The 12146-nt window shown below is 42.0% G+C and overlaps 1 protein-coding gene across 13 annotated transcripts in view; it reads left to right on the top strand.

Annotated features, from left to right (window-relative positions):
• The window catches only part of thrb (thyroid hormone receptor beta), a 130220-nt gene that overhangs the window by 60932 nt on the left and 57142 nt on the right, over positions 1-12146 (top strand). For 3 of the 13 annotated variants that reach the window (XM_045693591.1, XM_045693589.1, XM_045693593.1), the window contains exon 2: positions 4582-4640. The exons of 7 other annotated variants lie outside the window; for them this stretch is intronic. The gene's annotated coding sequence lies outside the window, so the exon portion shown is untranslated. The remainder of the gene's footprint in view (positions 1-4581; positions 4641-12146) is intronic. 3 more of the 13 variants (XM_045693588.1, XM_045693590.1, XM_045693587.1) reach the window with 2 other exon arrangements.

The following is a 12146-nucleotide window of genomic DNA, read 5'->3' as shown; positions in this document are numbered from 1 at the left end:
CTCATATACTGTACCATGTCTTGAAATATGAGTTCTGCTTTTAATCACATGTATTTGTTGTATAGTATGCTACATGACAAGCTGGGAGTCAATCGTGCGTGCAAGCTTGTGTGTGGGCTACATGACAATCTGGTCGTCAATCTCAAGAGGAAATAACCGCTTTCGTACATGGTCTTTTAGCCAGAGGTTATATACAGAGAGAAGCCACAGAATGTACAGTAGGGAACTCTTTTAGATTCTGAGTAAGATGGGGTTGAATTCTAACTGTAGATACATGAGGGTCTTTGAAGAAAACATTCTATATTTGTTGTGCAGATAAGTGTGCATATTTATAGTCTTTATCTACAGTAGTATATTCAGTTCTTATGGAAGAACTTGGATGTGACATTTGATAGCTAAAATTACTAATTTCAATCTCTTTACAGAATTACAGAATCACTGTTTTCTGGCAAATGGACTTTCAAAGAACGCAAATGGATATATTCCTATTCCATTTTTTGCTTGATGAAGAACTTTGAAGCCTGGTGTGTTTAAGTGCTATGCATCAGATGTAGGAGAATGAGAGATGAATGCCAAGCTCTCCTCTGAATCATTGAGTCAACCTCAAATATAACTCAATCACCATGGAAACACAGGGAAATGATAGTTGATCAGAATGCATTGGGCAGATCTCTCACACTCTTTCTTTTTCTCCCTGTCACTCACTCACTGTACCAAGGATGAAATGTGAGCTGTTTCAGACTACAATTGTAATAGTATGTAAACGATACTTCATGAAATATGAACATTAGCTCATTTACTGCCCCTTGTGCCCCATACTGCTGGTCAGGTGTATATATGTCAATGATAGGTATGGTGTGCAATGAATAGATTTATTTAATGTGAAATGAATGTGGTTGATTTTGAAGGTTAGGGAAAAGTGCAGTGAATAGTGACACTTTAGGATGTCAATATAAATTAATGTATTTATGTTTGTTAGTCATTTTGTCTTGTCTTTTAATCATTATGTGTTATTGTTTTTACCATCGAGAACCACTTTGGAAACAAGTGTTTTAATTAATACTTACAAGTGATATCCTCTGGGTCCACATTGAAATTTGTTGTATGTGTCTGTTACCCAAAATAAATTCAGTTCAATTATGAGCTTCCCGAAAAGGGTTTGGCGGTTCAATTAACTTGTGCGACAGACAGATGTGATTACTGCCACTAGAAGAGGAATGGCTAACCCAGTCCACGTGGCACTGAACTAATGGAGTCAACAAAACAAATAAACAAGTTGTTTCCTTTAGTTTGCTTTCTCCGTGTTCCTTCCTGCGTTGTACAGTACTCTACTGCAGGGGTTAACGTTTTCACTCGCACTGTTCATGACAAACTGTTCACGCCGCTCTTATTTCTTGCAATTCTATAATTGTCATGGGGTGTATTCTGTTATTTTTCTGTTTTTAAATAACTAATTGACCGACGTCGGTTATATTATATTAATCCATTTTGTTCATTGTTTTTCTTCCTGGGAGCTCAATGCGCACATTCCGCAGTTTCTCTCGAGATAAATCAGATCAAGCCCGAAAAAGACGCCACCCGCTGGAGAAAACAGATTTTGGGCCCAGATGTCCCTCTCGCTTTGCCTCTTCCTCTCTGGTTTAGCGCAGAAAACGTGGTAATTAACTATAATGACCATAATCCATTGCGCGTTACTTGTCTGGTCTGGGTGTTTCGTTTACGCCTGCTATGTTAGGTTCGTCTGGGGCAGACACGGAAAGGGAGAGAATGCGCGATCGAGAGAGTAGTTGCTTTGCGAGGTATCTCTACTTGAAAATTATGATCTAAGTGATTGATAGTTGGTATTCAGCATTCATAAAAGTATACCTTATTTACTTTGAAGAACTACTAAAATAGTGATTTTGGCAGTCATTATAGCATCAGCTTTATAGAGATGATGAGTTGGCATTAAATAAGTCATCAAATAACACATGTAATATACCCAACAACAGAAATACAATAATTTCAGAAAGTACTCAGACATCTTGAATTTTTACAAAAGTCTTCAGACCCTTTGCTATGAGAATAGAAATTGAGCTCAGGTGCATCCTGTTTCCATTGATGATTCTACAACTTGATTGGAGTCCACCTGTGGTAAATTCAATTGATTGGACATGATTTGGAAAGGCACACACCTGTCTATATAAGGAATCGGGACAGAAGGGCCTTGGTCAGGGAGGTGACCAAGAACCCAATGGTCACTGACAGTCCTTCAGACAGTGGATGTCAGAGCAAAAACCAAGCCATGAGGTAGAAGGAATTGTCTGTAAACCTCGGAGACAGGATTGTGTCGAGGCACAGATCTGGGGAAGGGTACCAACACATTTCGGTAGCATTGAAGGTCCCCAATAACACAGTGGCCTCCATCATTCTTAAATGGGGTAGAAGGGCCTTGGTCAGAGAGATGCCCAAGAGCCCAATGGTCACTGACAGCTACAGAGTTCCTCTTTGGAGATGGGAGAACCTTCCAGAAGGACAACCATCTCTGCCGCACTACACCAATCAGGCCTTTACGGTAGAGTAGCCAGATAGAAGCCACTCCTCAGTGAAAGGCACATGACACCCCGCTTGGAGTTTGCCAAAAGGCACCTAATGACTCCCAGACCATGAGAAACAAGATTCTCTGGTCTGATAAAAACAAGATTGAATTCTTTGGCCTGAATGCCAAGCATCATGTCTGGAGGAAACCTGGCACCATCCCTACCGTGAAGCATGGTGGTGACAGCATCATGCTGTAGGGATGTTTTTCAGTGGCAGGCACTGGGAGACTAGTCAGGATGGAGGGAAGAATGAACCGAGCAAAGTACAGAGAGATCCTTGATGAAAACCTGCTCCAGAGCACTCAGGACCTCAGACTGAGACGAAGGTTGACCTTCCAATAGGACAACGACTCTAAGCACACAGCCAAGACAACGCAGGAGTGGCTTCGGGACAAGTCTCTGAATGTCCTTGAGTGGCCCAGCTAGAGCCCGGACTTGAACATATCTGAAGAGACCTAAAAATAGCTGTGCAGCGACACTCCCCATCCAACCTGACAGAGCTTGAGAGGATCTGCAGAGAAGAATGGGAGAAACTCCTCAAATTCAGGTGTGCCAAGCTTGTAGCGTCATACCCAAGAAGACTTGAGGCTGTCATCGCTGCCAAAGGTGCTTCAACAAAGTACTGAGTAAAGGGTCTGAATACGTATGTAAATGTGATATTTTCAGTTTATTTTGTATAAATTTGCAAAATTCTAAAAACCTGTTTTTGCTTTGTTATTATGGGGTATTGTGTGTAGAGTGATGAATAAACATAAATTTAATCCATTTTAGAATAAGTCTGTAAAGTCACCAAATGTGGAAGAAGTCAAGTGGTCTGAATACTTCCTGAATTCACTGTATTTTATTAAAGCAAAGTAATGTGAATAAATGATGGTTAATAAGTGATAAGCAGTAATGGGCAGTCACTGGCATCATGGGACTTTTAAAATATATTTTACATCTGTTGTTACAGCATTCAACCTACACATTGCGTTGGGCATTTAATGTTTAAAACAATAATCAAAACCGAAGTCGAAAACCGTGGTTATTTCTCAATAATCTAACCAAAACTGAACAGACCAGAAAGCCCTAATCGCTCAGCACTACAGTAACGGCAAAAAGACCTCGCCCGTTTTAATAACTAGATTTGATCAGACATTACACACAGAGAAATGAGTCATCAGAGAGTGAGCGAGAGGGAGAGGGAGAAAGAGAGAAAGAAGCTGAGAGGCCCTAGTGAAAAAGAAGGGGGTAAGAAGTGGAAAAGTTAGTGGGAGGTTAAGGGAGTCATGAAGCATCTCTTGGATCTTCAACCCTCTGCTTCTGCATATGTGTGTACGTCATGCGTATGTGTACATCCAGCGTGCCACTGTTTTTTTCATATAGGCTAGTGTTTTTATTGCCTTGTAAGGCTAGATGCAATGTCCTAATACAAGTTACTTTTAGTGCCAGTACTCAAACAGTAGAAAGTGAGAGGTGCCAGTACTTGCAGGCTTGCAGTGGCCCAATTCACTAGGATGTGGTATTTGTGTGTGTGTGATAGTGTAGAGTTCAATGAAAATGGCCGACGCTTTCCTCCCTTAAATGGAGATCTTCCCAAAACCTTTCCATCCCCGCTGTCCCTAATGCATTGTTTTTGAAAAATGTTCTAAAACTATTTGTTTAGTAGTACATTTGTTCATGTATGTGCTTCAGTGAAGGCCGATAAGGGGAGCACGGCTCATAATAATGTCTGGAATGGAGTTAATGGCATGGTATCAACCACATGTTTGATACCATTCCATTGACTCCATTCCAGCCATTATTATGAGCTGTCATCCCTTCAGCAGCCTCCAATGATGTGCTTTAACCCGTTGTCGAGCATTAGGCCTATACATGGACATTATTTTTGATTATAGCACCGCAAACCTCTTTGGACGAATTTGAATATAAAACATTTTACCATTGTTATGATCAATTTAAGAGACCGATAGTGTTGACAGCTCAGACACCAGAATCTGATCTTTGGTTCTCGTTCTTCCAGGATTCTGTCTGGGGGCACTCGGCAGACTCCTCGACTCCCTCCCTCCCTCCCTCCCTCCGGTAAGAATGGCCTTTTGTCAGACAGCTAGCCAGCGTCCAACACTTCACACACACACAGCGTCTCATAGCATGCCAGGGTCTGCTCTGCTCTGCCAATACAGAGAGCCGTCAGCTACACTTCAGCCCATCTCCCAGGCATCAGCTAAACAGCACACACACAGACATTCAAAGGAGGAGCTGTAGGAGGACAGGCTCATTGTAATGGCTGGAATGGAATCATGTTTGTATTATTAACCTTTGTTTAAAACTTCTTATGGCTTGAATCCCATTAGCGGGATCGATATGACGACAGCCAGTGAAAGTGCACGGCGGCAAATTCAAAACAACAATCTCATAATTAAAATTTCTCAAACATACAAGTATTATACACCATTCTAAAGATAAGATTCTCCTTAACCTCTCTCGGCTATGTGGGACGAAATCGTCCCACCTAGTCAACAGCCAGTGGAATCGAGTGGCGCGAAATTCAAAAACCTTAAAAATGCTATAACTTCAATTTCTCAAACATATTACTATTTTACACCATTTTAAAGACAAGACTCTCGTTAATCTAACCACATTGTCCGATTTCAAAAGGCTTTACAACGAAAGCAAAACATTACATTATGTCAGGAGAGTACCCAGCCAGAAATAATCACACACCCATTTTTCAAGCTAGCATATAATGTCACCAAAACCACAGCTAAATGCAGCACTAACCTTTGATCTTCATCAGATGACACTCCTAGGACATTATGTTATACAATACATGCATGTTTTGTTCAATCAAGTTCATATTTATATCAAAAACCAGCTTTTTACATTAGCATGTGACGTTCAGAACTAGCAAACATACATAAAACTTCCGGTGAATTTACTAAATTACTCACGATAAACGTTCACAAAAAACAATTATTTTAAGAATTATAGATACAGAACTCCTTTATGCAATCGCGGTGTCAGATTTTAAAATAGCTTTTCGGCAAAAGCACATTTTGCAATATTCTGAGTAGATAGCTCGCCATCACGGGCTAGCTAATTTGACACCCACCAAGTTTGGCGTTCACTAAACTCAGAATTACTATAAGAAAAATTGGATTACCTTTGCTGTTCTTCGTCAGAATGCACTCCCAGGACTTCTACTTCAACCACAAATGTTGTTTTGGTTCAAAATAATCCATAGTTATGTTCAAATATCCTCTGTTTTGTCCGTGCGTTCGGGTCCCTATCCGAACGCGGACGCATGTCGTGACAAAAATTTTTTATATTCCATTACCCTACTTAGAAGCATGTCAAACGCTGTTTAAAATCAATTTTTATGCGATTTTCCTCGTAAAATAGCGATAATATTCCGACCGGGAGACGTTGTTTTCGTTCAAAGACTGAAAGAAGAAAATGGTGTATTCACGTGCACGCGCGCACCCCGTGTCATTGTTCTCAGATCGACCACTATCCAAATGCGCTACTGTTTTTCAGCCAGGGACTGCAGAGTCATCATTCCCCATTCTGGCGCCTTCTGAGAGCCTATGGGAGCCTTAGAAAATGTCACGTTACAGCAGAGATCCTCTGTTTTCGATAAAGAGGCTATAGAAGGCCAAGAAATGGTCAGAGAGGGCACTTCCTGTATAGAATCTTCTCAGGTTTTGGCCTGCCATATGAGTTCTGTTATACACAGACACCATTCAAACAGTTTTAGAAACTTTAGGGTGTTTTCTATCCAAATCAAACAATTATATGCATATTCTAGTTTCTGGGCAGGAGTAATAACCAGATTAAATCGGATACGTTTTTTATCCGGACATGAAAATACTGCCTCCTACCCAAGAGTTAATCTAACCACTGTTTCCGATTTCAAAAAGGCTTTACGGCGAAAGCAAAACATTAGATTATGTTAGGACAGCACCTAAACAACAAAAACCACACAGCCATTTTCCAAGCAAGGAGAGGCGTCACAAAAATCAGAAAGTCAGCTAAAATGAATTGCTGACCTTTGATCTTCATCAGATGACACTCCCAGGACTCAATGTTACAAAATGCATGTATGTTTTGTTCGATAAAGTTCATATTTATATCCATAAACCCCATTTACTTTGGCGCGTGATGTTCAGAAAATGTATTCCCACCAAAACTTCCGATGAATGAGCACATCAATTTACAAAAATACTCATCATAAACGTTGATAAAATTTACAACAGTTATTGAAAGAATTATAGATATACTACTCCTTAATGCAACGTTGTGTTAGATTTTAAAATAGCTTTTCGGCGAAAGTACATTTGTCAATATTCTGAGTACAGAGCTCAACCATCAAAGCAAGCTATACAGATACCAGCAAAGTTCTGGAGTCAACTAAACTCAGAATTAGTATTATAAATCTTCCCTTACCTTTGCTGATCTTGGTCGGAATGCACTACCAGGACTCCTACTTCCACAAGAAATGTTCTTTTTGTTCGAAATACTCCATATTTATGTCCAAATACCTCAATTTTGTTCATGCGTACAGATCACTTTCCAAAGGCATAACACGTGAGAGTAAAACAAGAGGCAAAAAGTCAAATAGTTCCATTACCGTTTGTAGAAACATGTCAAACGATGTTTACAATCAAGCCTTAGGATCTTTTTATCATAAAACTTAGATAATATTCCAACCGGACAATAGCGTATTTATTACAGAAGAAAAAGGAGCGGCGCGCCAAACGCGCCCGCGCAGTAAACAACTCACTGGTCCCAGGCAGTCCACTGATAGACTGAGCTCCTATTCTCTGCCCAGTAACAGGAGACGCATGAAACAAGTTTCTAAAGGCTGTTGACAGCCAATGGAAGCCTTAGGAAGTGCAAAATGACCCCACAGACACTGCAGTTTGAACAGGGATTAGATAGAACTACAAATCACTTCCTGGTTGGATTTTTTCTCCGGTTTTTGCCTGTCATATGAGTTCTGTTATACTCACAGACATCATTCAAACAGTTTTAGAAACTTCAGAGTGTTTTCCATCCAAATCTACTAATAATATGCATATCTTAGTTTCTGGGAGTGAGTAGCAGGCAGTTTACTCTGGGCACGTCAGTCATCCAAGCGACTCAATACTGCCACCATCCATAAGAAGTTAACCAGGGGAACCCATTGAAACCAGGGTCTCATTTCCAATGGTGCCCTGAGAACAACAGTTCAAGCAATGTGAGCAACAATTCAAGCATGATTACTACAAAATTGCAGTTACAACATTTCAAGTAAATTACGTTACATTCAAAATTCCAGTAGAAACAAATATATACAATCAATTAAAACAAGTGCAATCAATCAAAACAAGTAAATTTACCTTTTGGGACCAAATAAGTTTTAGTGACCTGTATGTCATTCCAGCAGGTAGCCTAGTGGTTAGTGTTGGGCCAGTAACTGAAAGGTTGCTGGATCGAATCCCCGAGCTGACAAGGTAAAGATCTGTTGTTCTGCCAATGAACAAGGCAGTTAACCCACTGTTCCCTGGTAGGCCGTCATTGTAAATAAGAATTTGTTCTTAACTGGCTTTCCTAGTTAAATAAACAATTCCAGGAATTAGGGGCATAGAACTGAAACCAGTCTCCACTAACTCAGAGAGCTCTAGAACCAACCAGTCTCCCCTAACTCAGAGGAGAGCTCTAGAACCAACCAGTCTCCCCTAACTCAGAGGAGAGCTCTAGAACCAACCAGTCTCCCCTAACTCACATTAGACCTCTCGAACCAACCAGTCTTGAGAGTGAATCTTATAGTTACTAGATATCCAATTTAGAAGTGAGGTAGTATCAGAGTTTCTGGAGAAGTGCTTTATATACAAATAATAGCCCATGTTGGGCCCTTTTGGTAGTCAGGGATTCCCAGCCAACAGAACTATATAAGAGACAATGATGTGCATGGAAATTATCACCAGTGAAAAAACGCAAGGCTGAGTGGTAGACTGAATCTAGAGGTTTTAACACAGAGGTTCCTGCGTGCATGTATACTGAACAAAAATATAAATACAACATGTAAAGTGTTGATCCCATGTTTCATGAACTGAAATAAAATTTAAAAAAATCGCTGACATTTTCCATACTCACAAAAAGCTTATTTCTCTCAAATTGTGTACAAATTTGTTTTCATCCCTGTTAGGGAGCATTTATCCTTTGCCAAGATAATCCATCCACATGACAGTGACACACCCTGATCTGTTTCACCTGTCTTTGTGATTGTCTCCACCCCCCTCCCAGGTGTCACCCATCTTCCTCATTGTCCCCTGTGTATTTATACCTGTGTTCTCTGTTTGTATGTTGCCAGTTCATCTTGTTTGTTCAAGTCAACCAGCGGTTTGTGTCTCAGCGCCTGCTTTTTCCAGTATCTCTTTTCTCGCCCTCCTGGTTTTGACCCTTGCCTGTCCTGACTCCGAGCCTGCCTGTCCTGACTCCGAGCCTGCCTGCCTGACTACTCTGCCTGCCGACCTGTAACTTTTCCCCCATCTGGATAATCTAAAAATGACAACAGCATTTACCAAGAGTTCTAATATTTTTGCTTGGCATTAAAGTTTTGATATTGATTGATTAATTATTAAGCTCGCAGGGATCACCACCTTTGTGGAGCGGGAAAACAAGGGACGACTTCCACACCGTAGTACTAATACTCAAGAGAATGGATTGATTAAATATGTGTCTGTGTGGCTGCTTCTTTTTAGCAATTTAGCAGCCTTCCAAAACATAGCTGGATCGCCACGGGGGTCAGAAAGGGAATTAATTAAATAGATTTACTTAGCAGTACGTTTGTTTCCAAGTTGTCTGAAGGTCAGCCAGTCAGCAGTGCTACCAATGTGTCTCTCTTGCTTCAGACCAAGCTTTGTTCCTTAGCAGATTTAACTCAGCAAGATCTGGCATGAACCATGGGTTGACTCTATCTTTAATTCTTAATCTCTTCATTGGAGCATGTTTATCAGATACATAGATAAACATACTAGCGAATGGTTCAAGGGCAAGTTGGAATGGCAAAGGTCATTAAGGATCGTTGCTCATGGAAGGGTTTAAAGTTTATTTTAGTGATAAGGCGTGGTTTCGTTTTAGGCAACTTTGTGTTTCTGACACAGATTATGGGACAGTGATCACTGAGGTCCATTTCAAAGACACCACTAGTTCTGTATTTATGAGGGTTATTTTTAAGTATGAGATCGGAAGTTGATTTTGCAGGATTCTTTATATTCAAACGAGTGGGGTCAGCAGTCAGTTGAACTAAGTTCAGATCAATAAATGCTGATTTAAGACCATAAGACGAGAGAGTAAGCCAATCGAGGTTCTGATCTCCTCAATATCACTATATCAGAATAAATGGAACCGAGTCAAACGTGGTTTCCATATGTTTGATACCGTTCCATTATTTCCATTCCAGCCATTACAATGAACCTGTCCTCATATAGCTCCTCCTACCAGCCTCTGTGTGTGTCTATGTGTACCTGTGTTTAAATCAGTATTTGCTCTATGCTTTCTAGGAAGGAGAAACCATATGGGGCCTCTTCAGGAGGGGCTAAACATTACAGAACGCTTAGATAGAAATGTCTTCAACAGACATGATAATCTACCATGTAGAATAGGGATTCGGTACTATGCCAGCTCTAGTCATTACATTTCTACGTACATTTCTATCTGCAACGTATGTTCTAAAGTTTGAACGATTCATCTCACTGAGTAGAATTCCCCCCCTGGTGTGTTGGGTTAAAACACACACACACACACACACACACACACACACACACACACACACACACACACACACACACACACGCTGGGTGGGTGGCGGGGTCAGGCGGTTCTCCTCAGTCTCTGAAAGATGAGGCCTTCCCAGTCAACTTCCTTATTCCAACCTGGGCTGCTCTCCAAATGGCACCCTATTACCTGTAGTGAACGACTTTTGACCAGGGCCATTACGGACGCAGGCCTAGTTTAGGGCCGTTATGGACGCAGGCCTAGTTCAGGGCCGTTATGGACGCAGGCCTAGTTCAGGGCCGTTATGGACGCAGGCCTAGTTCAGGGCCGTTATGGACGCAGGCCTAGTTCAGGGCCGTTATGGGACGCAGGCCTAGTTCAGGGCCGTTATGGACGCAGGCCTAGTTCAGGGCCGTTATGGGACGCAGGCCTAGTTCAGGGCCGTTATGGGACGCAGGCCTAGTTCAGGGCCGTTATGGACGCAGGCCTAGTTCAGGGCCGTTATGGACGCAGGCCTAGTTCAGGGCCGTTATGGACGCAGGCCTAGTTCAGGGCCGTTATGGACGCAGGCCTAGTTCAGGGCCGTTATGGACGCAGGCCTAGTTCAGGGCCGTTATGGGACGCAGGCCTAGTTCAGGGCCGTTATGGACGCAGGCCTAGTTCAGGGCCGTTATGGACGCAGGCCTAGTTCAGGGCCGTTATGGGACGCAGGCCTAGTTCAGGGCCGTTATGGACGCAGGCCTAGTTCAGGGCCGTTATGGACGCAGGCCTAGTTCAGGGCCGTTATGGACGCAGGCCTAGTTTAGGGTCGTTATGGACGCAGGCCTAGTTCAGGGCCGTTATGGACGCAGGCCTAGTTCAGGGCCGTTATGGACGCAGGCCTAGTTCAGGGCCGTTATGGACGCAGGCCTAGTTCAGGGCCGTTATGGACGCAGGCCTAGTTCAGGGCCGTTATGGACGCAGGCCTAGTTTAGGGCCGTTATGGACGCAGGCCTAGTTTAGGGTGTCTAGAAAGGGCGTCTCCAACTTCAAATATTTTCAGCATTATTTAGGTCGGATGTGGAGGATTTAGTCATATTATTAAACATGAATGAACGAGCTCAAGAATGACAACTTTATTACAGTTGAATTAACTTAGTATCCATCTTTAGGGAAATCTGTGGCTGTGATCGACAGTCTGGTGGAATTCTGTTAACCACAACTGGAACATTCAAGTTGTACTCTTTCAGAACACACAGCAGGGTTTGTCTCTGTATGCTGCATGAGGCGATTGTGGTGCTTTGATGTGTTTTCCCCCACTGGTCCAGCACACACACACACACACACAGACAGTGTGTTTTTTCCCCTAGTGGTTCAGCTCCATCTTAATGTAATGTAAAGTGCAGTCCAGCCTACCAAACCAAGTGGCTCAGTGGATTATTTTATCAGCCAAATACTTTTTAATGAAAACACCATCTGGTGGCCTTTATTGTGTGTGTGTGCCTTTATTATGGTTCCTCCGCATTGCGATGATGATGAGGATGATGATGATGATCGGGGCCATATTCCTCTCCTTGTGTAATGTTTTGTGTGATAAAGCTTGAAGTCTGTTATCGAAGGGCCATGTTAGATAAGGGGCACAAGAGATGGTTATGAAGGCTCTGAGAATACAGCCATATATTTAATTCATTTCATGATGCATGATGACATTTTGCACTAATAACTAAATAATGACCCCGAAGGCAGATACCACACAACTTATACAACTGGAGGCTTAGCTGCGTGCGTGTCATTTTTTTTCACTGGTGCTTAGAACTCAAATAAGTCTTGACTCACTGCGTATGTGTA

This window comes from Salmo salar, chromosome ssa14, assembly GCF_905237065.1.
Source record: "Salmo salar chromosome ssa14, Ssal_v3.1, whole genome shotgun sequence".
NCBI classification, from domain to species: Eukaryota; Metazoa; Chordata; class Actinopteri; order Salmoniformes; family Salmonidae; genus Salmo; species Salmo salar.
This window is presented reverse-complemented; position numbering and strand designations above follow the sequence as displayed.